General features: G+C 36.4%; 1 pseudogene; it reads right to left on the bottom strand.

Annotated features, from left to right (window-relative positions):
* Window positions 1-151: 151 nt before the first annotated feature.
* LOC113099805 (centrosome-associated protein 350-like) lies at window positions 152-18,429 on the bottom strand (annotated as a pseudogene).
* Between the last annotated feature and the right edge of the window lie 6,667 nt (window positions 18,430-25,096).

The raw sequence follows: 25,096 nt of genomic DNA on the forward strand, positions 1-25,096 counted from the left end.
AGTTTTAAACATGTTTAGTTTATTAATAATAACCCTTCTATTTGTTCTGTCGTGTTTATGCGTTCTTGAAAATAATTATTGGTAATTATATTTAGAACTAAAGTTAAATTTTCAGTGACTCAATCCAGAATTATTTGGGAAACACGCTCACCTGTTTAATGTGTTGTGCCGTTTCAGCTGTGTGGCGTGCAGCCTCAGACTGATTGTTTATCATCTTATTTGTGGCCTCATGCAATCCTCCTAACCCTGCTGTTGAGACTGGAGCAAATTCTCTTGCAGCTCTGCATGGGTCTTGAATCCAACACAATCATCAATTTATTAAAAACATCCAAATCATTTAACTAAAGCTGCCATTTTTAACTTGGTCTGAATCAAAACAAAAGATACTAAACAATTAACAAAGTGGTGCAAATACCCTTGCAGCTTTCTGTCGGTTTTCTTCCAACTGCCGTTGTGTTTCGAAGGCTTCTTGCTCCGCCTTCATTCTTAACAAATACAGTTCACGCTCATGCCTCTGGTGCTGGGACTGCAAGACAAAGGTTAAAGTTCAACCTCAAATACATGGCTACATGACCACAGCAGGTAAGATAATTGCTTTAGCAGGAGCATAACTTCACCTTGAGTATCTGAGCGAGCGAGACCGTTTCCTGCTGAGCGACTGACACACCTCTCACTCGCTCCACATCACTGAGCTGTCGCACTGACTCCTCCAGGTAACTGAGCTCAGCAGACAGATGTTGCTGGAGGACCCCAGGACTAACAAACTGGAGCTCTGCTGAACCTGGGGACACACAGAAGCATGAGTAAACTAATTCCATCCCTGAAGTGAAATTATGTATTATAGTAGACTTCTCCTAAATTTAAGTTGCTTACAAGCTAGACAAAAATCTAGACAAAGCAGGTTTACCTGCAGTCCTGTGTTCTGTTCTTCTTGGGCTTTGAGTATGGGGTGAGGGGTTGGATTTAGCCCTAGCCATTGAAGAGGAAGATGAGGAGGAACTGCGCAGAGCTGTGCGAGGGGAACCCGATCCTTGGGTGGACCCTCTGATTGGGATACTGTCCCCTGGAGACAACCGGGAAGAACCAGAGCTGGCTGGAGATTCAGCGGCAGGAGTTGTACGAGGGCTTCGGGGAGATTTCTTTCCCTCAGAGCTATAATGACTAATGAAATAAACCAAAAAGAGATAAAAATAATTAACAACAACAAATAATAATAATAATGATAAAAATAATAACAATAAAAAAAGTTGAAATAACTATATTTATTTGTTTTTGTATTGTTGCATTTTTGTAATTCTTTATTTTTCCTTCAATAAACAAACCAGCTTCACAGAGATTACAAAACAAGAATTTCTAATTGAAAATTAATCCAAAAGTTTAACAAATTGTACAAGCTTTAGGTGAATGGTGAACCACCAAAACCTCCAATAGTCCAGTGTCCTTTACAATAAGGTCTTCGTGCTACTGTAGCTGGACATTTCTGGACAGAAAAGTGCACTGGTGATTGCTGTGATTCCCATTCTCTTCCATTATATGACTGACAAACTGCTGTTTGAGTTAAAAAATAATAATTTGTGTTCTACTGAAGAAACAAAGTCACCTACATCTTGGATGCCCTGGGGGTAAGCAAATAAACATCAAATTGTCATTTTTTTGGTGAACTATCCCTTTAAACTAACTTTAAACTCACTGCTGCCAGATAAATTAATCCAGAAACCATATCTCTGGAAGATACAGCTCTAAACGCTGAAAACGCAGGTAGGCATAAAGGGAATCTGACTCACAGGCTTCAACAAATGCCACAGGGAGGTTCGAATGTCACACTAGGGGGAAATATCTCATTGGCAATGAGCCTGACCTGCAGTATGGCTAACCTACTGAACAAAAGAGCCAGTGTGTACGTGCACGTTGCCTCCCGCCTCGCTTTCTAAAGGGATACAGCAGGCGGAACACTTATACCCTCCACCTGACAGAGCAGAACTAATATTGACACTGGCTCCTCTGGGTTCTAATAATTATGATAAACAGGAATAGCATGGATACTGCATTTAAAGATATTTGGTCTATGCTCAAAATGTCAGAGTTCATGTCTGGTGACTTGCAGACTAGTAGAATGGCAAAGAAAAACTCCAAGTATGCCAAAATTAAAAAAGGAATGAAGATGTGCAGATGCTTTTATTCATCCTACAAAGGCTTCAAGGTTACCAGGCCATACCTATGGATGGAGTGGACTGAGGCACCCCCCAGTGTGCTGTCTGTGTCCACGCTCCTGTGAGAGCTGCGACTGGATGCTTTATCCGAGCCACCTTTCTTAAAACTCTCAGCAGGGAGATCAGAGACTGCAGAGGACGTGTTTCTTTGTCCCTCCAGCAGGCTCCTTTGTGAAGCTGTAGGAATGTACACAGAGATAACATTAGGAATGTAATCATGATACAAGAATGTCAGGGTTCAAAACCAACACTTGTGAAATTGAGACAGTATTGCTGATACTACAAAAATATTGATGTTTAAGTACCAGGACATCTGATATATCCCTATAGGAATGCACACAGAGCACAGAAAACAGATGATACAGCTCCTATTAACATATCTGACCTCTCTTGCTGCTTGAGCTGGACTGAGTGTGGAGAGGAGAGAGGTGTGAGAGCCGGTGAATGCTGAGATCTCTCCCCAGCTCGGTTACTGTTGGCAAATACTGCCACTTAACACCTCGTCTGGAGACTGAACAGACAGTGGCCATTACTGTGGAGAGAAGACATTAATCTTATAATGTGTGTATACTGTCCAAATCTGTGTGTATATGATTCTATATGGAGCAAATACAATGGGAGGGATGGTATGATGATGGAGTAACACTGCCCTCTTCAGGCTGATTACTAGAAATTTTGTGTTAACTTCACCCTGTTCTCCATTTATGCAAATATTTTAAATATACAAGGTGTATCTATAGAGCATTAAAAATTATTCCACTTTACCTGAGCCCATTGGGACTTTTCTTGGATGCTGATTGGCTACTGGCACGTGAGGAAACAAAGTCTTCCTCATGGACCATTCCATCAAATGAGCTGGCACCAGACAGAACAGTGCGGAGCGCCGGAGAACTCTTACCGCCCCTCTCTTCAAATGCTACAAAAACAAATACGTTCAGTGAAAATCTAAAGTTCTGTTCAAAGGTTTAGGGTCAGTAAAAATGTTTTTGAAAGATAATAATATTTCTAAGTACTGTGTTGATCAATGTGAGATTAGAGATATGTATAATATTACAAAAGTTTTATATTTCAAATTAATGCAGAATCCCACAACAATATTAAGTTGCAATAATATTCCTCAATATTGCTGTTTTTATGGTATTTTTCATTAAATAAATGCAGCTTTTGTGAGCATAAGAGACTAATGAACCCAGACTTTTAAAACACATTGTATGTCTGTATTATAAAAATGTATTATATATACATAAAGTGAGTCTTGAACACATTGGTTAGAATGAGAATATTATAAACACTAAAAATAATATATATATATATATATATATATATATATATATATATATATATATATATATATATATATATATATATATATATATATATATATATATATATATATATATATATATATATATATATATATATATATATAAAACAAAAACAACTTTCTAAACTACCATTTATAAAACATATTATTCATATTTTTATATATTATTACATTTTGTTAGAAATATTCTAATATATTAAAACATAAAATACTTTGGTTTTGACAAAATATATACACACAATTTTATTACACAAAGTTCAAATATGCTTTTGAAGTTCTCACCTTTACTGTAACTCATGTTCTTTGTAAACATATTGATAACACCGTTTGGGCTTCCCTTGGCCAGTTCTTCCCATGGCCATTGCTTCCTCCTTGTACCAGACTTAACACATTAAAGGGCAGCTGCTTCTCTGCCTCTTTCTGAAAGCGCGAAATTGGGTTTAAACTGTCTCCATTCAGATGTGCACTATATCCTGTGGTTTCCAGTCTGGGATTTGGGCAGCTCTTGCAGTTCTTCGTCAGATATACTGCCCTCACTCAGCAAAGGACCCTCACTGATAGAACCTCCGCTGGAGTCCAGCTCAACTTCCTGAACAGCTGGCTTTGGAGGAGAAGGGTTCTTGCGTGTGTTTCTAGAAGTGAAGCCAGATGGCAAAAGTGTTTGTTGGTTCCCAGTCTCAATCCTCTTTCTAAAGCTGTGAAGGTTGTCCACACCTGGAAGGGCCTGATCATAGGTGCTCTGACCCTCAGCAAGCAGTTTTTCAATCCTCTCAACCAGGTCATCAGAATCTGTTGGATTCTCTCTGATTGGCGGACTGACAGGTTTAGCCCAGCGCTCATCCATTAGGAATTGAAAGACCCAAGCCTGTATCCTTTGCACAACTGTATTTTATTCCGGCACCGGCTAGCTTCCGTGCCTCGCTCTCAATACGGCTGGAGAGAGAGGCAGCTGTGGCCTTAAGAGCCTCAATACGGCTCATTTTGTGGCCTGTGGTTGAGGGGAATGCTGCGTGTGCAGATTGCGACTCTCTGTTAGGCAATGAAGGTTCTTGATCAAGTTCTAACAGCTGAGAGAATATATGACCAGAAGGGGGCACAAGGGAGCTGCTGACCCTCGAAGCAGGACTACGCTGGTCAGATTGGAGCCAGGGTGACCCTGCAAATCCCAACCCATTCCTATAGAAAAAAAAAATTCTAACAGATTACTTAAGTATAAATGACAATATGATGTAAAAAAAAAAAAAAAATGTCAACAAAGGTTTTTTGGACTGCCATTAACATACACAACAAAATAACATAGTAAATGTTACTATGTTGAGTCGAGTCACATAAATCATGCAATCAGAAGTTAGTTATAATAAATTTTTTAGGAATATCCCAGTGTTAACAACCTCAATATGTAGAAGACGCCACCGACTACATGTACTTAAAGGTGGCCATGGAGACCTATACAGGCTAGCAACAAACACTTCTTGCTAAGGGCCGAGCTGACAGATTAATCTGTTCTTACAGAACTACTTGAAATAAGAGCATGTCATCTGTGTCTGTGAATACAAATGACTTCCCATTTAGGGAAAGGGGATATTTTGTTAATCTTTTCAGTGCTTAGAACAGATACACATTAAGAGGAAGCTCTTTGGTGGAAACAACACCTACCCTGCAAACAGCTTCCTTTTTTAATGTTTTTTTTTCCTAGTTGGAAAAACCAAACATTCCACTTATGACATAGATGATGTAATGAAATGGGATTGTGTGTGTGTTTTACCTGGAGAATGGAGGCTGACATTGCTCTGTAAGGGACAGGTCACTGCTGGAGGTAGCACTTTGAGGTCGATCATGTCTTTTGTTTTCTTTATCAGACTCTCCAGATGGCTGGTATACTGGTCTTGGCTGCAGTGTAACAACAAAAACACTTAAATAGTGGTCGATCATTATGGATTTTGTCTAGACACCAGGGTGTCCAGTAGTTTGTATATAATATATTGCTATTTATTATATAATGCAGTTATATATTACCAAGGCTGCATTTATTTGTTACAAAATACAGTTAAAATGGTAATATTGTGAAATGTCATCACAATTTAAGTTAACGGTTTACAATTTTAATACAATTTAATATGGAATTAATTATTTTTGATGGCAAAACTGAGTTTTCAGTTTAACAGTTTTCAGTGTGACATGATCCTTCAGACGTCATTCTATTATAATTAGGGCCGGGACTTTAACGCGTTAATTGAGATTAATTAATTACACAAAAAATAACGCGTTAACTAAGATTAATTAATTACAGAAAAAAAATTCCCGCATTTTTAATAACTTATTTTTGCACCGCGGAACGTTTCTCACTGGATGAGTTTCGGCGGACCGATTATACTGGAGCACCAACTAGCGTTCGCATATCACTGCGGCACATCGAGCCTCAAGTATCACCTCAACGCAAAACATATAGCAGCTAGCGTGGACTTTACACTTTATGTTGAACTATGTATTATTTTGTTGGTGCAACAGTTTATGTTGAAATCTTTATTGTTTTGGCCAAGGTTATTAAGAGTTGGACTTAGTATGTTATGGCCTCTGAAGCAACAGAGAGATGTTTTCTAATAGTCAGTGTTTCCAATGTTCTGAATGTAATTGACAGTATTGTGTTTTACTTAAAAAAAAAAAAAAAAAAAAAAAAAAAAAAAAAAACACTTTACAGAAGGTTCCAGCACCTATAAGCTTCCTGAATTTCTGAAATGTACTATTTCTAAATTGTTTCTAAATATGCTATTGCTACACTTCATGGCAAAAATTGCACTGGTCTGCTAGACTTGGTTGAACAAAAATAAACAATATTTTGTTGCTTAAGCTTATGTATTCAGTCATTATTCAATGGTATACTATAAATCCATGTGAAAAAAATTACTTCTCACTGTTCTCAGGTCAAATATTTATATGCGATTAAAATGCGATTAATTTCGATTAATTAATTACAAAGCCTCTAATTAATTAGATTAATTTTTTTAATCGAGTCCCGGCCCTAATTATAATACATTTATTTCTGAAGTTGAAAAAAAACTTACTGATGAAAATCTTTTGAAAGGTAGTGTACCTTACAACTGCCTACTGTATACAAACAATGCAATAAAATATAATAGTTGTAATATTTTAAATAATAAGTTCAACAAGATGTTTAACTGCAAAAATTCTGCACAATAAAGATTTACCTGCTGGATAATGTTAGTTATGGCACCACCATTGATTTCTTCTCTGAGCTGAGTCTGTTCCAGCAGTAGTTTGGTGTATGTTTCCTGGAGCCGCTTCTTTATTGGACCTTCAGGTGCAACTGGACCATTGGTGGCCCCTGCTCGTTGTCTCCTGTAAAGTTCCTGCAGGCGTTTATTCTTATTCTCTTCCTTCTCCCTCTGAGCCCTCCTCTCCTCTGCTTGCTGTTTTTTCCTTTCTTCTTGTTTTTGAGTAATATACAGGCGCACTGCTTCAGCATCATAGTGCCGTTTCTTTGCCACAGGATGCTCTGGAGGATCTGCTCTCTTGGTAGTCTTGGCAGGGCTGGCACTACGAGAAACTCTGGTTGAGGCATGGACTTTCGAGCGGGGCGCTTCTGGCCTCCTGCTGCTGTCCTCCTCCAACTGCAGATCATCTAGGATGCCACGGATGTCAGCTGAGAGAAAGTCTTTGCTGGGAGATTTTCTTCTATCACTGCCTGTTGATCTGGAAGGTCCAGCTGGCTCTTCTGGAAGAATGCGATTGTGAGGTCTTTCTGCACTGGTGGTCCTTGAATGTCGGCTACGCTCCAGACGAGGATCAGAGCTGGAACGGGGGCCAGATCCTGCAGGAAGAGACACAGAGAGGCAAACAGGAGAATCATTTTTTTAAATATTTTTGGACACTTTGTTTTGCAATATTTTAATAATCCAAAAATGTTCCCACAATATATATATATATATATATATATATATATACACAAACACATATACATACATAAGTGACCCTGGACCACAAAACCAGTCATAGGGGTCAATTTTGAGATTTACATTTTGATGATCTACATCATCTGAAGGCTGAATAAATAGGCTTTCCATTGATGTATGATATATTAGGATCTGACAATATATGGCAGAGATGCAACTATTTGAAAATCTGGAATCTGAGGGTGCAAAAAAAAAAAAAATCTAAATATTGAGAAAATTGCCTTTAAATTTGTCCAAATGAAGTTCTTAGCAATACATATTACATTTTAACATATTTACAGTAGGAAATTTACAAAATATCTTCATGGAACATGATCTTTACTTAATATACTAATGATTTTTGGCATAAAAGAAAAATCAATTTTGACCCATACAATGTATTTTTGGCTATTGCTACAAATATACCCCAGCGATTTAAGATTTGTGTTCCAGGGTCACATATACACTGCAGGCCTTGTATTTATATGTATGAACTGGAAAAACATCCTCTTCAACATTAACTTGCATATAATGTTTAAATCAATACAGCATTGAGCATTTCCAGCTCTGCAGCCCAATAAATAAGTATTGGAGTGTCGGTATAAAGTCTGGCTCCAGCCCTGCGTGTGTGGAGGGCAGCAGGACTGTGGAAGGAATCAGGTTGGCTTGTGCAGTGAGTAAGAAACACCCAGTCAAACCCTATTCATTACAGTCACTGGGCAGCAAAGTTTACCAATGCAGGGAGGCTGTCTGAATTTTTATTTATTAATAGACCTGACACTTGGGCTACTAGCTTCTGGAACACTAGCAGCAAATGCAGTATTTAATATCAGGTGGCATTAAACTAATTTAAAATGTACATTTTAAATTAAAATAAAAAAATGCAAAACACCTCAAGGACATAATTTTGTTGGGCATTCAAAATATGAGAGGCCGAAAACCAAATAGCTTGTGAAATTTAAGGCTAAATGAACATGGATGTTTAATTTTTCTTTGTGGCTTGGCTAAGTTCTAAACGGTCGGCACGTGATGGGGGCGGAGCCTGGCAGATACAGTATCTCTTCCTCTCACCTGTTCTCATCTGTGTCTCTGAGGACTTCGCCCGAGGCTCTCTGTTTAACCGTGGCGGTGGACCCAGCATCATCTTCACCAGCTTCTGCCCATCTCGCCACGATGATGTGGTGATCGCTATGGAGAAAGGATCCTTGAGACTACAGTTGGCCCACAATTAATTTGTACTTTTTTTTTTTTTTTTAAACAAGTGTGATTAAGGCATAGAGGAAGGTATGAAAAAATCAAATAATTATAAAGAGAGAATAGCTGCATGGAATCACATTCACACAGATGTTTAATTAAACCAAGCCTCCTGGTAAAAAAGATATTTCTCCAGAGAAACCCCACCTGCTTACATTTAATGATGGCAGGAATTCAACATTGACCGCATTTAATACATGATTCTGGTCTTACTGTGAATGTTATTATGGAAAATAAAATTGTTATTAAGATCAAAATTCCTGAGCCTGAACATTTTTCTCGGGGCGGGTTGCACATGCAAAGCATGCAATAAAAGTGGCAACTTTGACTTTTGAAAGGATACTATGGCAAAGTTATTGCTTATTCAAACTGATTTTTTTTATTTTTATTAATACATATGGTGGACCTGAAGAAAGAAAGCTATATCATACACTTATGATTATGAAAATTATGAAATATATCACTGCTTATCAAAAGTTTTGTGTTTACATGGTTTTGTGTTTACTGTAAAAATACATTATAATTATAATGTGTCTTGGTGCACATACCATCACAGTATGTTAAGGGGTAACCACATTCCTCAAAGTAACTTTTATGTTAGAAGAAAGAAACGCATTGAGGTTTAAAACAACTTGAGAGTGAGTAAATGATGACACAACTTTAATTTTTGGGTGAACTATCCCTTTAAATTTTAATACAACAACAAAACAGAAAAATAACTCCCTGCTCTGGACTGAATAACTTCAACTTTACAGTTGCTTTAGAAAGAATCAATGTATAATTTAAACAGTTAAGTGTATACAGTGTTATTTTAATTTTACTTGTTCATTCAATTTCTTGAATGCTACTGCTAAATACACCTACTGTACCTGAAAAATAAACAACTGTTTGTTTTATTTGTACATTATGTGTATTTGTAATATCTTCTTTGTTCTTATTTTTTAATAACAAAGATAAAATAATGACAAAGATTTTAATCTTCACCCACTTTGGCCTAAATGTCTGCCATTCTTTTCAATTTTATAATATGATATTTTTGCCATATTGCCCATCATTATTTCAAATGACTGTACCAATAAACCAGATTATCCAATAACCTCTTATGAAAAATATTAGTATTTTTACTGGACCACTTGCTCAGCAAGTATCCACCTAAAAATGTTGCTCTGGCCTAAAAGTAGGTGCCCTAAAAGTGAAAACTGACAGTTCACACCAATGTCTGCAGCAATTTTGAGAATTCAGTCTGTACATAACTTTTTTTTTTCATTGCACTCCAAAACATTTTGGAATGTATTAAATCAAATCTAATTAGTGCAGCTAGTAGCATTTGCACTCACATACAAACAAAGAGTATGTTTTACACTGTCTTGATTGAGATACACCATGATAAGTACTAACAGATATACTGTGAGAAGTACTACAGACTTCAGCAAGCTATTTCTGAAGTTAGGGATGCACAGGATAGTAGAGTAAAACTAGTAGAGGGGTGGAAGGAGGAGTCCGATTTCACTTTTCGATCCTGTCGTGACTAGACTGACACCTCTCCAGCTGTCAGCAAGGCCACAGCGGTTTGAGCTGGGATGAATCAAGCATTCCTGCGTCACTGTTGCCACAGCTAGTTATCCTGTTAATCTGCATGATACACATTCTAGAAATTTCTTTTGGGATAAGAGACTTAGCTTGTGCTTGCAGACAGACTTTAACACACACGTTTCAAAGAACGCCCCGCAGAGAACAGGGCACAGTAATGCTGGCAGGTCAAGAGAGGCCCACACAGGGCTGCCTGCATGTGTGCGTGTGTTTGTTTTCAGTAGAGCATTTGTGCATTTTTATAGTTTAGATCGTGATCTTCATATGCAAAACTACAATTAAGCACTGTTATATGTGCATTCAGATGTTGAATTTCAATATCATTTGTTTAAATAAGCTACAGTTGTTTGCTTAAGAGACACGCAGAGTGTGAAAAAGACTCAGACCTGGTTTAGTATTTGAGTCCGGCGCAGACGAAGATCTGTGTACTTTCCTAACCGGCTTGGATGGTTTCTTCTCTTTCACCCTGTCTCGCTCTGCAGGCCTCTGCTTTGGTTTTCTGCTCCGTGCTGTGAATTACAGAAAGAGAAGATTAAGTTGGTTGGCACAGTTGATCAGGGCTATTATCATTAACTGAAACTATTAAAAACATTTTAATTGCAATAAAACTGAAATAAAATAAAATATAAACAATGTAAAATGTTATGTAAATGTTATGAAAAATGTAAAATGTTACATTAGCAACTAACTGAGAAACGTTTAAGTTGAAGCACTAAAATCACTAATAGGAAATAAATGAAAACAAAAATGAAATAAAAATAAATTTAGCAAATAGTAATATTTAAATAAAATTAAAATTACAAAAGCTCATAAAATAAAAATAAAAACGTAAAACTAAGAATAAAACTACACGCTAATTTGAAATATAAATAAAAACTATATTATTATTTAAATAACACTAAAATAATCCTTCTGTTCATTAAACTATACTCTCAACCATGCGCATAATACTACTCTACTGCCCGCATTTACACATCAATAATTATTCAGTACTCAAACTGTCCCTTATACCAGTAAAACAGGTAAAACTTCAATGATTCAATGAATATTAACATTGTAAAATTAAATAGTATAATATTATAATACACTTTTAACTGCCCTTAAGTGTCCTAAAGACTATCATTAGACTTATTTTACATCTAGTTAGTATGAGTGCATTAAGATGGGTGATTGATCCATTCTCGTAAATTCTTTCAAAACTACCCATTTTAATCTGTTTAAGTAAATTCAAAAATTGGAACAGACAAGAGAATGGAAAAAGGATAAAAATTTATATAATTCTAAAATAACTCAAATCGACAGCTACAAATGTGTACCATATGGCCTCTTTAATGAAAGCAACTCAAATCTATAGTAGGCCAACAGGGAATTAAGCTGCACTGTTATGCATATTATAAATGAGCTTGTTCCATAATGCTATTTTAAGGAATGGCTGAGCAAACTGATGCAATCCTTACAAATAACCTTTTAGAAAACTCCTAAGTACAGTCTGAAATGAAACTTGTAACTACAGCTGTGGCAGTATGCCTGGAAACTCTGAGCCAATTAGGAGCATGTAAGTAATCGTCCAAGAGCGGTTTAGATTAAACATGCTTTTTGACCATATTGCAATCCAGCTGAAACACACGAATTCTGTAAGTCGTTTCATCTGCTTCGAGAGGCAGCTAAAACAGTGCCGTTGTCCTAATTCCTGTAAGATTCCTGACTCACAGGGCTTACAATGGGCAGTAAAAATACAGCTCTGTCACATGAATGGATAAACATTTTAATTTCTTATAAATAAATAAATACTCAAGTCACTACACTGCAATTAAGATGATGACCAAAATGCAAAACATGTTCATAGCATCAGTGATTTTAAGACTGAGAACCAATAAGCTGTGTATTATCGACACTGTGACATTTTTGTGAGTACCTTAACTAAACCACTCATGTAGTGTGAAAGTGTTGTTTCTTATAGCACAGATTAAATACTGTGGCTACACTGTTGTTGTATTGATGTATTTATTGGGATGTTCACACAAAGATATAACAATTTATTATTCTTTAATTAGATTAAATATTGTATTAAAACACTCTGGAAAACTATGTATACCTGTAAGCTGTTTTGTCAGGTCTCTGTATACTTCCCTGCGTAAATTCTGGAAGTCCTCCTCTGCCCACGCTTGCCCATCATTTGTGTGAATCTTAGTCTCACAGGTGTTGAAGCCTAGAAAACACAGAAGTGAGCTTCCTCTCATTCGACAATCTCATAAAACATTTATTTTTTTTATCCTAAGTATTTTCAAGTACTCCTATTACTGGGACAGTACTCCAGGAGCAACATAAGGTTAAGGCTCAAGCTTAGTGGTGAAAGCCCTTTCGGGTTTCAACCTGCTACCTTTCGGTTACTATCCCAACACAGTGGAGCCACTTCTTCCTCTCTGTAGTCAACTTACCTTTGTAAATGGGTGCTGGAGGGGCTTGGGCGACTTTCCGAACTTTAGCAGTAGGTACTGTGGTAGTATGTGCTGCTGCCCCAATACCCACAGGTTGCTCCAAGTAATCCAGCAGCTTGTTTCTTTCTTCTGTCCCCTCCAAATGTTCTCTCTGTCTCCGGATCCTGTCTTTCAGCTTTTCCAGCTTTTCATCAGGTTGTCGACGTCGCAGGTTCTCCAGTCGTTGTGAAGCTGTGACTGAACTGGTGATGGATGTCATGGAAGTCTGGGATGTCTGAGCCTGTAAGTGTGTTCTGGGGTTGACCTCTGACCCTTGTGGGGCTTGGTCAGGTTGGTCAAGAGCATTGAGAGCAGACGGGTCATTGAGGTAGCGTACAGATGTGCTGTCAACAGCTGAGGAGCGTGAGCTGTCCAGGTCTGCAGTCTGCATGTCTCGGGTGTCACGCTGATAGACCAGCTCGCTTAGAGCAAAGTTAGGCTGAGGGACACCCAACTCTGTCTGTAACGAATGGGGTTCTGGTTCAGAGTGGGTCTGGGACACTGGCAGTGGTGATTCTTCCCTATAATGAATAAGAAAAACAGCGTCAGTTTATAAATAAAAGGCCAGTTTAATGTGAGGAGCATTGAAGGATTTCCAAGAAACAACAATCATTATAGTTGCAATTGTTGCAATCATATAAGGTTGCAAATACACACTTCAGCTTTAACCCATTAATTTTTTGCAGCTTTTACCTGTATGAAACAAGTGGTTCTCTGAACTCCACTGCACTGGGCTTCCTGGCGTTACTGTCCAGAGTGCTATTCCTCAAGGGACTGCGGGAACTTTTGTCGGGACTGTGTCGACTCCGTGTTCTAGACTTCGTCCCACTTTCCTCCACATGATGCCCATCTGTAGTAAATACATAGAAGACATGTTAACAAAGGAAGTGCCAGAACTCTGAAGAATGTTGTACCATTTTTATATATATATGTATACACACACAAACAGTCTTTCAAAAGGTTTTTTTTTTTTTTTTTTTTTTTAGTCTTTTCTCTACTTTTATTCAGCAAGGATGCGTCAATTTGATTAAAAAGTAATTGTAAAGACTCATATTGATAGAAAAGATTCCTATTTTAAATAAATGATGTTCTTTTTCATTTTTTATTCAGGTAAAAATCCTGAAAAAAGTATCACAGGTTACAAGAAACATCAAGCATCACATCTGTTTCCAACACTGATAATAAATCAGCATATTAGAATGATCTCAATGTTCAAGCGACACTGAAGACTGGAGTAATGATGGTAAAAATGTAGCTTTGATCATTGGAAGAAATTATATTTTGAAGTATATTAAAACAGAAATCCAATATCTTAAATTAACTGTTACAATAATATTTCAGAATATTAATGTTGTTTTCTATATTTTTGGTGCAATAAACACACTTTTGAAAAGAAGCTATATATATATATATAGCTATATATATATATATATATATATATATATATATATATATATATATATATATATATATATATATATATATCTCAATTTATCTCAAATAAAGTCAAATACTTTATTTGTATAGCGCTTTATACAATATTGGTTGTCAAAGCAGCTTTACAAAGATCAGTAAAATATATACAGTAAGAACACACACACACACAAACACACACACACTAACTGAATCCTTACATTGAATACCTGTAGAAAAATGAGGAACATTACTGTAAACTTTGTTGCGTCACCTTCACTGGCTGCGCTCAAAAACAAACTTGTGTGACGAGTGTAGTCCAATTCCCAAACGATGCAAATATCAGTTTGTTTTTGTTTTTTTTATGAATCACTCAAAACTCACAAAGCTGCTATTAAATTAACATAAAAATCCCTGTTTTGACAAGTTAAAAAAAGATATTCAATTTAAAACATTCCAGTGTGTGTTTCATAGCGACCTGGTACAATACTATATAATGTGACATTAAAAACACCTGCTTTAGGGATGTACAATAGTCTCTAATGGATTGCCTTTGTATGTTACAGAGGATGTGTCTGTCTCACCTCTGCGGCTTATTTTCCGTCTGCCACTCACAGATGCTTTCTTTGTGTCTAGCACCGAGTCCAGAAGCACTCCAGTGCCTGGCGCTGCCTCCAGACGATTCTCAATGTGTCGCAACTGAGACAAAACCACAATTAGCCATTGAGTCAACAGATCTCTGCACTCATGAGGATAATGCTACAAATACTAAACCTACAGAGTATACCTCTGAATCTTACTTTCTGATCTCTTATAATTGGACTTCTTTCGAACTATTTAAATCACAAATGACAACATCTGTATGTAACAGGTATCTGTTGCGGCATCATAACCAGAACTTGAAACGCATGTTAAGAAATACTCACGGCAGCTTTGGTCTGATTTAGACAATTCCAGGCATGAGATATCTCTGCTGAGAGATAAACATTAACATAAGTAATCAAGCAAACATGCTCATGATAATTCGAAGTATAGGGTGACAGCTGGACAAACCTCTCCTGTTGTCTTGCCCAACAAGAGCAGCCTCGGAAGAGACAGAAGCTAGTGGCCCCGCCTCACTTCGCAAGCGACTACACATCGCTATGCCAACCTGAGAGGAGAGGGGAAAAACATGCAAACAATGTAAGAGAAGCAATCATCTTGTCAACATCTGCTGTCAAACATTGTTTTCTCTGGCAATGGCTTAACGCTTAGATTATGATCCTAAGAGGAACTAAAGCACATGACACAAAAGTAGAACATAAATTTGGCCAAACCGTAAATTTAACTGATAGTTACAAAGATAGATTAATTGAAGCATACAGAATTCAGGAGTTCCATCAAAGTGTGGGTCATTAGCAATAGTGTACAATTTGTTTGATTGGCTGGAGGCCAAACATATGACATCTCAGTCTCTGAGCTTCACGTCACTCAAATCACAAATCACAAATCTTATTCCAAGTTATCACATCCTGTCTTTTTAAGTCCCCAGAGTGAAAAGATTCAACGGTCTATTATACATAAAAAAAAACTCTGTGAAAAATGCACAAAGTATTCCAAAGGGACAATGAAATCACTCCCAGCTCAGAAACTTAAATTATATTGAAATTACTTAATAATAATGCATGCACAAGACATATCTTAGAGGCTTGTGTGCATACTTCATTGATTTCAGACCTATGCTGGAAAGCAGAGGTGAAGAATCAAATAAACATGTTCTGCTGCTTTTCTGAAAGCAGTGAATGAGGTAACAGAGATACCAAACGTGTCTGGAATGAGGAAAACCATGAAATTCACCTTATCAATCTAAATGCAAATAATTGTCCTTATGAACAATTCATCTATTTATTTAAATGTTTTGTTTTTTTTTAATTTGTAGTGTTCAATCAAAACATAACTGGATGTTCAGTAAAAAAAACAACAGACTTCTCTAATCATTTAGTCTTTTGAGTGGCCACATCTCCAAAGTCCAATCAACAACCAATGTATACAACCAAGTCCAAGTCTTATACTTTTCCTTATTCTAAAATTTGTAAGAACGAGTCAGGATTTAAGCAAAACAGTCTATATATATTCTTGGCCAATGTGATGCTTTTAGCTACCAATAAGAAAATAATACTTTTAGTTTCGAAAAGACTCAACGCGGTCTTCATTTACTCTCCCTCATGTTGACCCAAACTTCCTTTTGTACAGCACAAAAAGAGATGTTAAGTGTAAAATTACACACAGCCTTAGTGAGAATTTCAATTTTAGTGTTTCTTTTTTCCATATATATATATATATATATAAAAAAAGAAAAGTAACAGACTCATTCTGCCTCACTTCTACTTTTGTGTTCCAAGGAAGAAAGCCTGCTAAACAGGTTTGGCACAACATTGAGGGAAGAAGAATACCAACTAATAACACAGAATCCAGCAAGAAAAATAAAATAAAAATTATTTTATTGAAAAAATGTTTTGCTCATGACAAAAAAAACCTTGTGACGAAGTGACGAAGATTATCAATGACAGTCTATTCAGTTAAACTAATTTTCCAATAATAAAGACACGATCTGTGTGTGAGAGGTTGCCAGGGACTTTGATTAGAAATAATGAGGCTACCTGTGACACTCACCTGTTAATAAAACCGTAGAAGTACAAACAGAACAATAGTACATAAACAAAGTGTTTTAGACTGAAGTTACTGACATAACGACAATCTGATCCAATTATATTTGAACTATTTTAACACTGGTTAAAAACAAACAAAATAAGCACAGCAAAAGAATCAAAGCTTTATATGTTTCAAAGTTTGAAATGGCAAAGCAACTGCCAAGAAAAGCACAAAATATCCTTTGATTTACCCATAAAAGACCAGCCATCTTCATACACACACTCTCTCTCTCTCTCTCGCTCTCTCCAGTTACTCATCGTTTTAAATTTCATAACACATTTTGGGAACTGAAACTTAATCTAACCTAGTATACAAAGCACTGTACAGTTATGAGATTACAGTTCCAGTTAATAATGACTGCTCTCATTAAAACAATACTGAATAATATGACTAACAAGCAAGATGTAAATGTTACACATTCATGCGTAATGTATAATGTCCCAGGACTCACTTTCCAGCAGCTTTATTCAGAGAGACATCAGTCCACCTTGTCTTCCTGATTGCTGGACACATCGGACAGCTGGCGATTCTGTCACCTCTACCTGCACCGAGACCCAATGAAAAAGGTGATTAAAGAGTGAAAGTTCAAAGTCTTGATTTATAAACTGTTAGTTTAATACTTCATTATGCAAATCAACCTGACACCAGCACTCGTCTTAAATTCTGTGCTAATATTAGATACTGGAATAAACACAGCAACTGATAAGCCCTCCAACAACTACTCACAAGCATCACTCTGAATTACAAGTAAAAGGAAATATGACAGATCAGCAGCATCAGCTGAGAGATCATCTGACGTAACCATGTTCAAGATAAAATCTCAAATAGAGTCTGGCCGCGTTAATATATATAAGTTACACTCTACTTTTCTAGAGTTAAGGAAATAGGCATAAAACATAAGTTAATATAAAAGGAAATTAAATCATAAAACACAATTTAGTTAAAGAGCAACATTAGCATTAGATACACATGTATTAATGCAGAATTAGAATTACAATACTCTAGCAAGCAAACAAAAACAAAACACATAAGACACTCAAAAGACATAGCTATAACACTCGCATAAAAATAAATACAGCTGATGTAAAATAAGTGTAAACCACAGAAATACAACTAATACACAAATAGAAATCCAACAGCGAACAAAACCAACCAAACAACCGACTAGAGGTCTAGCTTGAACCAATAATATCGTACCTTAGACAATTTCACTATATTTAAACGAAATGTGTGGACTATGTGTTTAAATCTTCTGGCGAAAGTTAATGCTAACAGCTGCTGCTAACCGGCTAAACCCTAAAAGCTCGCTAACAAACTTTTTTGCATTTCTGTGACCCAGTTGTCTTTCGTAAAGCGTTCAGGTCAGAATATAATTGGCTACTACCTACCTAAAAGTTTATTGTATCCGCTATCCTCCTTTTAGTGTATGTTTCCCGGCTTTAATGATGAGTTAGGACAGCGGTTGGCTACATTTGACGGTCCGCCATTATCCAAACAACTGTTCCAGGAAGTTCACGTCTGAGAGAAACTCGCGATACTTCCGTAAATAACGTGTGTTTTATCTTTGACCGTGTTTGACATCTAGTGTTTACTAATGGTATTGCATAAAATATCATGTTACTTTCATACTTGAAACATGGAAAAGAAAGCCTTTTAGTTCACTGAGTTCAAAACAAGGTCAATACTAGCTCTGGTGTGAGCAATTATTATTACATTTTTCTGTGTATAATAATAAATACTTTTTATCGTTGTTGTTTATTCATGGTGTATTGTGGAATGTATTCAACAGTTAGGCAAGAATAGCTTACTGTCATTCACACCTTGTCAGTGTTTGTGGTGTTCCAGACTAGAGGATGTGAGCTGTGTGGAGTAGAAGTAAAGCGAGTAGCACAGCTGTATGATCTTACCTGGAGCAAAGAACAAGGTTTTATTTTTTGTTGTAAAGAAGGCACATCTGTATTTTCTCTTGCTTCAGAATTGCCCAGAGCTATAGTGTGAGGTTGGTTCTTGAAGCAAAAGATAGACAAAAAGCCTATTAAACATGATAATTGGTTTGTGATTTTGTTTCTCCAATAAATAATTAAAGGAATACTTCATTCGAATATAAAAAATCTGCTGAAACCCACTACTCACACCCAGGTCATTCAAATTGTAGATGAGTTTGTTTCTTCATTCGAACAGATTTGGAGAAATGTAGCATTAAGTGAAAGTGAAAAAGTGAAAGTGAAGTGACATTCAGCCAAGTATGGTGACCCATACTCAGAATTTGTGCTCTGCATTTAACCCATCCGAAATGCACACACACAGAGCAGTGAACACACACACACACACACACACACACACTGTGAGCACACACGGAGCAGTGGGCAGCCATTTATGCTGCGGCGCCCGGGGAGCAGTTGGGGGTTCAATGCCTTGCTCAAGGGCACCTAAGTCGTGGTATTGAAGGTGGAGAGAGAGCTGTTCATACACTACCCCCACCAACAATTCCATCCGGCCCGAGACTAGAACTCACAACCCTTCGATTGGGAGTCCAACCCTCTAACCATTAGGCCACGACTTCACTTGTTCACTAATAGAGCCTCTACTGTGCATGCGTGCCATCAGAATGAAAACAGCTGAAAGATCACAGTAATCCACAAATAATCCATGACTCCAGTCCATCAATTAGTTGCTTGTGAAGTGAAAAGCTGCATGTTTGTAAGAAGCCAAATCTATAATTAAAGCAATTTAACTTTAAACTTCTTGCCAAAATACCAATCCATAATCTATAATAATGCTTCCTCCAGTGAATCAAAAATCCACTGACATTACTGTTTCGGACTGTTTAAAAACAATACTTTATCCATGCATATTTCTCTTTTGATTGACAAGACTTTTTTCACTGGAGAAAGCAATATTATGGATTGAGGACTTTTTTTTAGAAGCAACAATTTTCAATTTAAAATATTGTAACTGACGGAGTTGTTTCTTACGAACATGCATGCTTTTCACTTCACAAGATGTTATTTGATGGAGAGGTGTGTATTATTTGGAATATTGTAACGTTATTAACTGTTGTTTCGACTCTCATTCTGATGGGACCCATTTACTGCAAGAGGATCCATTGTTGAGCAATGTGATGTAATGTAATAAATTTCTCCAAATTTGTTCTGGAGAAAAAACAAACTCATCTTGGATGGCCTGAGAGTGAGTTAATTATTAACAAATTTTCCTTTTTTGGTGAACCACCTTTAAAATAAACCATTCAATGCACCACTTATTAAAACATAATGACTAAAGCAGACAAATGTTTAAATGGAAAGAAAGATTTCCCATGCAATTAAAAGCTATAATTTATTTATATAACAATTTTTAAGCATATGTTTCAAGAAAAAGGTTAAGTTTGGGCCACAATCCTTAATAATTAACTGTTATGTCATAAAGGAGACTCGAAAGGAGAAATCTATTGAGGAAAAAGCGTTTGATCTACAGAAAACATTGAATTAAAATGAATAACCATTTAAATTACAGTTGTATATACAGATACACAGAATCTTTTGCACTATATTGAAACCCTGAATTTACATAAATGCAGACATTTGGAACAGATAAATGTGGAAATATTGGCAAAATTAATAAAAACGAAGAAAATATTCCTCAATATGATTGAAACTCATTAAAGAGCCTATTTGAATTTAATAATGCATGCATGAAATTTCACGCGCCACTTACCCAAAACTATTATATCCAGATTAAACAGTCCTTTCAATAATAGCCATGAACCGAGCTGCGGACCCTACAATCATTGTGTTATAACCATAATGTGACACATTAAATAATTTATGTTTCCTAATTACCGTGACAGTGACTCTCGGCCCCCCTCTGGTGATCTAACCTGTCGTACCCAGTTTGAAACTGGGTATTTGTGTTCAGTACCCGCAATCTCTCCCGTGCATTAACCATTTTTGTGCTGTATCAGAGAGCGCGCGCACGAGAAAGACAGATGTAGCCTACTTGCGCGCTTAACAGAAACATATTTTCAGAATACGGGCACGACAGAAATGGAAAAGATGAATGTGATGAATAGTGAAGGAAACTCCGCGTTCCTGCGCGCTATTGCGGTGATGGAGCTCAAAGCACTTGTAGCTGCGCTCCGTGTATCTGATGCTGGTAAGCTTATGTTTTTATTAATCTTCTTTATTGCACAGAGAAATTACATTGATGTCGATGTTAAACATTGCTATCCACTCAAGATGTATAGACTAATTGCAGTGCTTACAGACGGTTTTTGGTTACAGTAGATTGTGCGTAACTTCTTTCATTGTTGATCAGTTTATTTATTTATTTATTTGTCATAAATGTTAGGCTATTTGTAGTAAATCGACGTGCTTTACCAATGTTGAGTCATTTATCAAATCAAAGTGAAATTGAAATTATTTTGCACGGCCCTCAAAGACTTTTTTATGAATTCAGTTATGGTTTATGAGCATAATTTAAATAGAAAAGATAACAGAACATTAGAAATATATTTACTTTGGTTATATGGCTCTATACTTGAAGTGTACTTTTTACTTTTCACAGAGGCTGCATACTGACCCTATTAAATAACAACACTAATTTAAACAAAAATTTGGTAATTTGACCAATTCATTTTTTTTTCATAAAATGACACACAATAAAGTATAATGTGTAGGCCTATATTTAACTGTTCATTGTCATATGTTGATACCAAGTAACCACTGACTTAAAGCAGCACTATGTAACCTTTTCTGTGTTCAAAATTTGCTAAATGTAGGCTATATAATGAGAAAGTACATCATAAATGCATCTACCAAACCGCCTTTTTGTCTCATGCCAAATCAGTACGGTACATTTATAATAAGTGATTATTTTTGGACTATTGTAGCCTGTTCAGGTGATCACCGCAGCGGAGTAACACATACCTGCCTGAATCGCCATAGACATAAATTTGGAGAAGTAGCTCCGGTTAGAATGTTCTTCTGCGAGATGCGTGCAGTTCTGTTTATTAACCGCTAGAGCACCAACATTTACATTGTGTTGCTATAAGTGTCAAGAGTCTTAGCTACTTACAACGTATCACAATTAATAGCAATTCGAAATCAATTACTTGTCATTTGGTAAATGATGTTTCATAAGCGAGAATCAGTTAAATAGTCGAATCTGTAAGGCCATTCATTTACTCATTCATTCATTCAAAAATTCATTCTTTCTTGAAAGGCACTCGTGAGAATCGGTTCACTAAAAAGAATCACTTCACATGAGTAATTTGTTCGAGAAGCGGACTGCTAGTGTGTTGTATGCTGTATGTTAAACATCCCATCTACTTAGAATTCTGGAGACATGCCTACTTATCATTGCCTAAAATATCCTTTTCGAGGATAAATAAAATTTGTGTCAGAGCGGTTATAAGGTGTAGCCTATGTCCATAAAGTATTCACTTATCCCCATGAAATCAAAATAAAAAATGTTTTGGGTGTAACATCAACATGTTAGTCTTAAGGTTATCTATAAGACAGTTTGCTCCAATACAGTGACAAAATTCGCATTTAGAAGATATAAGCATTCAATGCTTGCGTTTGTCACTTCCGCCAGTTTTTTTTGTGACGTCACATCATACTTCATCTTCTCATCAAATCTTCTGACTAATCATATGCTCTCTAGAATCCAAAGCGCCTACCCCCTACACTATAATAAGATGCTGTAGTGCCGGCTTAGATCGGTCTTTTGTTCACAGTATAGTATCTCCTGTACAGTGAATGGCTCGTAGTGCACAATATAAGTAATAGGGAACGATTCAGACATTGTAAATAAGCTTTCAATTTGTGAAAAATTAGGTCTGGTTTCACGTTGTTTCACGCGAACTGCGGCAGGACACAGAGTCTGAACTAGACTTTGGCTCCAGTCAGATATAAACAAAATAATATTGGCTATTTTAAAAAGGGGGTGGGGCTGCTAGATATGTCCCGCCCTCTTTTCCTGTTTCAGTTGAAATTACGTCACTGCCTAGAATAATGCTGGATGTTTCAAGGCACTTCAGGGGACCTTTAATTTTGTTCTAGATCATTAGATGTGAAACCAGCTTCACACAGTTCACACACTACCAGAAACTGGCACAAGTCGCTAGATCCTGCTGGGATGTATATAGGCTAAATGTAACAAGTAATGCGACATATCAAAGATTGAGGACATAAAGCATTTATTCTTTGCAACTGAGGCCATTTATCATTAGCCTATCACTTAACGTTGTATAAAATCTATTGAATCAAACAAGTTATTTAAAGATATAACGAGTTCCTCCAGTAAGAAACTGTTCATTAACTGTTCAAAAATACATGAATAATTGTAAACCTAACCCTTTTAAGTGCACTTTGAAAGAATAAGAGCTGCACCTGTCACTGACCACAGTTCAGTCATTGTTCATTTCTAGATAACATTAGCAAGGGCCTCTCAATGCACATTGATTCTTGGTCACGGAACAAGGTGTTAGTCAATTGAGGTTCTCTGTTGCAAAGTAGATAACAGATATCCCCATTTTTAGAGTCAGCACCCCAGGCAGTGCTGTCGATATCCAGGTGCATTATGTAGTGCTGCTTGAAAAACTACAGAACTGCCACAGCAGACATTCAAAGTAACAGGACTAACAAATGGCTTTCCCCATTCAGTTATCACTGCATTATTTATTACTTAAACAGTTACTGGAAAAAAAGATGCAATCTTCATTGCAGTGCACTTGAATGGGAATATAATTCATATGGTTGTAAACCAGTGTTTTTTAGCCTTTACAAATCCAGCAATGATTTCTCTGGTAACATGTTATATAATGATTTTCTTTATTAACGATACGATATTGTTATACATACATATACATATACATATACATACATGCACAGACACAAACACGTAAGATTTGATGAAAATATAACATAATATGAGATTTAACAGCAATTTTTTAAAGGCTAGTCATTTTTTTCTTTGGCAAGTTGTTAAATACTGTGTGAACAAAGTCAGTAAGATTTAGTCAATTTGCACCATTTAGCAAATCGAGGGAACGCAATAGTAAATCGAGGGAACGCAATAGTAATTGTGTGCAAATTTTAGTACAGTGAGGGGACGAATTAGTAAATTGTATGCACAATTTATTTATTTTTTCTTGCATGTCATGTGCAGGGCTCAGTAGATTTGATCTTTTTGTTAACATGTTTTCTTTTAGTTGACTGAGATTTTGTAGTTAGTTTTGGAACTGACTGATCGTCTGCCTCAAGGAATCTTAGCTTATGCTTTTTTCACTCATAAACATAGGAGCATAAACTCAAGTTCCAAAAATAAATACAAAACCTGTGGTAATTGACAGAAAACAAGTAGACATATATACATACATACATATAGGGTCTCATTCATGAAACATTCGTAAATATACGAGTAAATATCTGAGTGATTTGTGCGCAAAGAGAACTTCCCGAAAACTCTTCTCCTGATTCACAAAAACTTCATAAACGTCAGATGTGATAGTGAAATGTGTTAATGAATTCCAATCAGTCGTAAATGGGACGCGCGTGCACGCTCACTCTCAATTACCATAAATCCCGCCTATTAAATCCGACTGACAACTATATATGAGCATCATATTATGACACCAAACGAAGGATTTCAACATGTCTTCTCAAAAGCGACTGAAAAAGAAACATTTCTCAGCTGCAGAAATTGAAGTTTTATTATCAGAAGTTCATTCAAAACGCCACATTTTATTTTCAAGCGTACTAGTGGCGTATCAGGTCCTAAAAAAGGAAGTTTGGCAGCATATTACAGATCCTATTACTGGCTCTCATAATATTAATGTAATTAATATATATAATATTTTTTCAAAATGCTATGTAAATATGTACCCGATTAAGGTGAATTAAAATGTAGCCGTATTAATGAGCAAAACGTTCAGACGTTAAATGCACTATTTACGCGTGGCTGGAAGCAGGTGTAGATTTCTTTCGTACCAACTAACATTTGGAAAATACGAACATTTTAATGAATCCGAAAATTTACGCTAAAACCACTTTACACGTGATTTACACAAAAATTCGTTCTGCTCGTGTTTCATGAATGAGACCCATAGTGAGTACAGAAAAGAATCACCTCCCTTCAAAATAATCACATTTTGTTGCTTTGCAACCTGAAATGAAGACAGACAGG

Source organism: Carassius auratus, unplaced genomic scaffold, assembly GCF_003368295.1.
Source record: "Carassius auratus strain Wakin unplaced genomic scaffold, ASM336829v1 scaf_tig00217046, whole genome shotgun sequence".
Classification (NCBI taxonomy): Eukaryota; Metazoa; Chordata; class Actinopteri; order Cypriniformes; family Cyprinidae; genus Carassius; species Carassius auratus.